Source organism: Melospiza georgiana, chromosome 1 (assembly GCF_028018845.1).
Source record: "Melospiza georgiana isolate bMelGeo1 chromosome 1, bMelGeo1.pri, whole genome shotgun sequence".
Lineage (NCBI taxonomy): Eukaryota > Metazoa > Chordata > Aves > Passeriformes > Passerellidae > Melospiza > Melospiza georgiana.
Window position 1 is genome coordinate 38,464,610 of NC_080430.1, and position 6,277 is coordinate 38,470,886.

A 6,277-nucleotide genomic window follows, 5' to 3' on the forward strand; every position below is an offset into this window, starting at 1 on the left:
CATCAGTTGCAAACAAAAAACATTAAAAGCCATTTTTTTATTACATTATTGGCCTACTAGGGAAGAAGTAGTGTCTGATTAAAAAATAAGTGCTCCAGCAGGATTATGCTTAATGGAGTCCAAACATGTTGCCCTACAATGGACTTTTGATACATTCTGCACAATCATTTCAGATACTGTTTCACTTAGTCCTCGGGAATATCTGAGACATATTCAAAAACCAGGGCAGAAGTAATTCCAGCTGCTCTAGCAACCACTGCCATCCCCAAGGGTTCGTGAGCCCCCTCTCCCCAAAGCGCACGTCCCGACTGCATCTGCGCAGAAATCTGGGCACCCTCAACACAAGTGCTCATCCACCCACAGAGCTTAGGGACTGTGCACACAGACACAGGATCTGGAGTCTGTCTGGCACTCCTGGTGTAGGGGATGGCTGCAGCTCCGCGATGGGCACCCTCAGCTGTCTGGCAGAGGAGGGCTGAGTGCGTCTCCTGCGCATCCCCAAGGGAGACGTGGCACCCACCTGCTTGAAAGGTCATCCCTGCAGTACGGGAGTCAAGGTAAAATCTGCAGGTGGAATCGAAGAGGGTAGGCATTTCCGTCCACCTTCTCATCTTTTGCCAGCTAAATCATGGTCCTTGCTGTCAGGGTTTTGGAGGAATTAGTATCTTATCTACACTAGATGCACGTTCATTAGAAGCAACATACTTTAATCTAAGTTAGACCATGGAAATCAATGGAGTTCAGGCAGATTTAGAACACTCAGTTTGCAAACAGAATCTAGTCCTTAACTTGCTTACTCTACTATTTTTATACTGTGACCTATTTTGTAGTTATCTTTGGAGAGGAATGTTTAAGTAAAGAACATGGTAAAAAAATGTGTCTAATTTACATGCTTTACATACTATTTCATTCCTTTAACAGGCATATGCATTTGTTTATTTGAACAACTATTGTAAAAATAGATAGAAAAACTGCCTAAAAATGCTAAAATTTTAACAAAAATTTTAACAAAAACCTTATTCAGTTAAAGCTGAAGCTTTCAAAAGGAGTTCAGAGATTCTGTTGTAATAAAGTTAAAGCTTGCTTTATTTACATGACTGCAGTGTAATTTAATCCCTACTTACTATTTCATTTGTAAGGTGAAAGACTTCAGATAACTTAGAATATACTAATATATTCATACATGATATTACAAAGAATAGCTCATATGTGTGTCAAAATGTGTTGACTAAGCCATTTTAAAAAAGAAAAACCTGAATAAAAAAGAGTACCTGAGAAAGATCTAGGGTCTTTAATGTAAACAAATAAAAAAATTAAAATAATTGAAAAGAAACCACAATTATACTGTTATATATATTTTACAACACACCCCTCCCCCCACTTATTTAAAGACTGTGAAGAAAGTGAACATTAAATGCAAAAACACTTCAATATTCGACCTAATCTGCATAAGCAAGAGGTAGATCAAGTAGGATTTTAGTTTAGTTGTTCTGAAAATGCAGATTGCCTTCACACTTTGTGATATGTCACAGGGGAAAAAAATAGCTTGCACTTCTCAATCCTATTTTAAACAAGGTCTATGAATAATATCTGGACTCATCCATCCATGTCAGACCTAAGGCTTGTGATTTCTTCCAAAATAGCCCAGTCCACACCAGCAGGGTCTCCAGGCCTGCATTTCACATAACTGCTGCACTCCAGCTGAAATGGTCTCCACTTGAGTCCTTCCTTACACATGCCTGTTAACAGCATTGCTTCTCAACAGATAGTTCTGATCATTTCCAAAGACAAATACAAATAAAGACATTTTGGGGGTTTATTTCAACATTTAGCCCATTTCTTCCTGCCCACACTCTACGCTAATATCTGATTTTTGTCAGTAGCCCTTGGTGCCTCATGCGCACACCTCTGGCATGTTCTTTATTGTGCCTGCCTGCCAAACTCTTCTCCAGAAAAATGGCACTAACACATAAAAAACTTATTGATACTCATATGCTCATTTTGCACATCACTGCATTCATTTTCTTACCAAGATTAAAATATTTATCAAAATTCGTTGGAGCCAGCTGTATTTGACTGGGTTATGTTTAGAAGCAAGAGGTTTGATCCAGCTGTCATTCTTCATAGTCCATCTGCTAGTTCTTCTATAGGATTTTTAAATACATATGCTTTTCACATTTTAAACAGTGTTTTCATTTCATTCTTCAATCACCCAGAACATATAATGGTCAAGCAATGTTTACAGTTTTCTTGCTGGATCTAAAAAACATCTTACATTTTTTTGCTTTATAAAATGCTCTAAATCTTTTATATAATTTTCACGAGTTTGTAGGAGAGCTCCACTTCTAAATCTTTTACACAGAAACATTAAAAGATCTTTTAATCTGCCTTCTTCCCTTCTCATACTAAACTAAAAATTCTCTTTGTTCTTTGCTAAATGGCTTCTGCATTTCAATAAGATAGGTACAATCAGAGTTTATATATTATTGGAAAACAGATCTACAGCTTACAGAATATTGCTAAATTTTCAGTATCTGATTATTTTTTGGAAGTTGGTAAAGAATGCAGCCTGAAAAATGTAAGGGAAAAAAGAAACAATGCCTCCATTGCAATTCTAGAAGTGTTCCTTTACAAAATAAACAATGAAAATGTATTTCTGTGGAAAGCAAGATTATCTTGATATTATGAATTGGCTTACTTAATGTTTATTCTGGACCTTGCTGAATATGCAAATGAAACTCAGAGTCAATGACTGTGCTTTCAGACTGCCCCTTGGTTGTTGTTTTATGAAGGTGGTGGCTGGAGAGAGGATTAATTTCTTGGGGTTTTCTAACTCACTAAGCATGACCAGCTGAACAGATACAATCCAAATATACTTATCTGCTTATAACTTTTCTCCATCAGGTGGTTATTACAAAAGAATAGTAGAAAATTCATGATATCTCAGTTCTCAAAATATTTGTGCTGTGTGCCTAGGTGGGATCCTTTTTTTTCTTCATCACATCTCTGGTGATGAAGAAAAATAGAAGAGCCTCAATTCAGACTGAGTCTGATTCCTTTTGTAATGACTACTCTCTAATATTGTTTAATTGCCTGTGAAGATGCAAACAGGCCTAAAATCCATAATAATTAGCTTAAAATAACTGGCTGAGGTTCAGGCAAATCATCCAATATCAGCATTTCTGGTTACTTTGCAGAGTAAAAAGGAGAAAATTAAGAGGGATAATCAGTGAATGCAGTAGAAGGAGGGGGAGGAGGTTTATTTGCTAAGAATATGTGTTCTAACACATATTTTAGCTTTTCTTGTATGCTGCAGAGAGCAAACATAAGACCATATAAGCCATAGTCAGCATCTACACATTGAAATTCATATTTGCAGGCTAGCTATGAGCCAAAATTTGCAAGGAGAGAAAGAAACTACTGAGAAAGACCAAGAAAGACATGTAGAAAAAACTAACTCCTGCCTCTCTATCAGTTAGAAAGAGAAAATATCTGTAGCCTGCAAAATTTGCCACATTTTGATTTTAGGTCAGTGAACCACTTACACTTTGGACTGTGTTAACTGGGATTCTTCAAGTGATACCAGTACATTTAACATCACCAGTTGCTGTTAAATTCCAGAAGACAAACTAGCTGAAGTAGGAGCATGCTTCTGTTTATCAATTCCTCTGAACACACACTTCTCAAGGTTTGAAATTGCTGCTGTTTTCGCATTGCACCTAGAAATGAATATCAAACAAGTGAGTTTGCATGGAAATAGGTCACTGTGGAAGCACATACTAGCTAGAAAGCAGCACACTACTTACATATATATGGGGGTATTAATGAGTCTGTAATTAAAAACTTATCTACTCTAGGAAATAAAACAGTAATATGGGGAGAAAAAAGCCCCAAAACAAAGCAACGACAAAACCCCCATCAAACTTCAAGCCTAGACAGTATTGTCTCTATTTATGGCTAACAGGAAAAAGTTGGATGTTTTTATGCTTTTATATCCTCTCCAATCTGCCTCCAACAAATGAGCTTATACATATCCAGATGAGAATAAGAATACCCTGGAAACTGTGGTTTATGTAGACAAATTACAGAGAAAAGAAAAAGAGTGTAGGAGATAAAATAAATCACCAGTATATTAATTTCCCTCTTTCACATCATTGCTGTGGACAATGATATTACTTGTATGGTGCTGCTGACTTTTTCACCATCCTTATTCCAGTCTTGAACATTCCAATGAACATTCTGCTTGGCTGCAAAGAAAAGAAAACAGACTGAAAGAGTAACATGAGCAGCAGGAATTTTGATGAACACTTCTGAAATGCGAGTGCATGCACAAGGGATGGGTGCATTGTTCAGTATATCTTCACACATCTTTTGTTTCAACATTCATTTAAAGTTGCTGAAAATATTTTTTCTAAAATTTTAGTCTTGTGAACACTGATATTGGAAAATATTTTTAACTATCTTATAAGTCTGGAAAAAATATCCCATTAATGCCTGGCAGCCAGGTCTAAAAAAGTTGCTGGAGGCTGGGATTATGATTCATTATTGAACTTCTCTAAACTTTTTCTTTAATAAATTCATAGAAAAATTATTTTTACCTCAAGCTCTTTAAATTACTGTAATCAAGTACATATACATATATAAAAATAAACTGTAATATTTTGGTGTAAATAAAACAATTGAAAAATTAGCCATAGTCACATACATATCTGCCTTCCTCACAAAGTTGTATAGATGAAAGTATGATTGGAGAAACCACAACAATATATTTCAAAGTAACAATATCCTTAACTGCTTTCAGAAGTTTTGATTTGGAAAGGCAGGAGAATAACAATTACTATGTTTAGGTGAAGTATTGAACTTTTATTCCATTGTTTTAAATTAATTATTTTGCCTGTAAAATTAGAATCAATGCTGCTTCTACTGAGATTAATGGCAAAACACACACCATATGAGCAGGGCTAGATCTTACTCATCCCATAAATATCTATTATTTATATATCAATTTGTATTTGAACCTTCAAAAGAATACAATTATATCCAGTAGTGAAGTGCTGCTCATTTTTCTCCCTACCTTTCAGAGAAAAGACTGCACTGACTAAACATCAATGGGCCACACAAGAAACTTGCAAGGAGCTCTTAGTTCTGACCAGTTTTCTCTGAAAATAAACTTTTCAAAATCTATGTATGAAACGCACACAAAATTTCCATTTTCTGACCATTCCAAATCACAATTCAATATGCATTAGCTGGGCTTCTGTCAACATAATTGGCTACAGCAGTCAGATTTTCAGAAGGGCTTAGCTTCAGCTTTGCCACCAAAACAAATAAGATTATCAGAACAAGCACTGCATACAAGATGCTGACTTCTTTGAGAAATCTGTGTGCAAGTGTCATGGTTGGAGCTGCTTAATGCTGGCCTCTTCTGAACATTTGACCTTCATCTAAGACCCAGAGTGGTGCCAAATCCTCTTTAGAAAGCCCATCTCCCCTGACTGTCTTTTCTCCCTGTAAAAATCCACTCTACTGCATCTGCAGGATTAGCAGAATAAAATAGGATATGGAAGGGATACCATATGTAGTCCAACCATTTTGCTTTTCAACCATTATTCCTGCTGCTTACTGCTTGATTACAGGGGAATATTTATTTTAATTATTAAAGAGTAGAAAAAACAGAAAAGACCTTCTGAACTAATGTGTCTGCTCCTGTAAACTTCTCAAGAAGGCTTAGCCTAAGGAAGGAGCTTCTAGACATCAATGTAAATTCACATTTTGATGGATTTTGTATTGATTGCCAATGCCAATGTTAAAGCATGTGTTATTTGGGCCTAAAGAAAGCACTTTCTAAAAATAGGCGTCCAGTAGCCTAGTGGGCTTGAACTCATTGTTGACAGACTATCCAGTTTAATTGCAATTTCTTTTGTCTTACTATATATATTATATATTTATGTATTTTGTCTTACTTTTTCTTATATCCAGTGACTTCAATCTGTTTCTTTTAGAATCATATAAATACAGTTATATTAAAAAATATAGGACATTTTTAGATCAAATTAAGTATTCCATGGAGAAGTTCCATTTTTTACTGATTGTGATCAACATAAATACAAAACTAAGGGGTTTTCTTAAAAGAACAAAGAAAAATTGAAGTTTTATAAGCATCCTCTGTGGCCTTTTAAAAACAGAGATCTGAGGATTTTTCAGAACCATGTTCCCTTTTCATTTATTACCATGTCCCAGTGGGAGAAAAAAGGTGGAAAAGAAATAACAGAAGCAT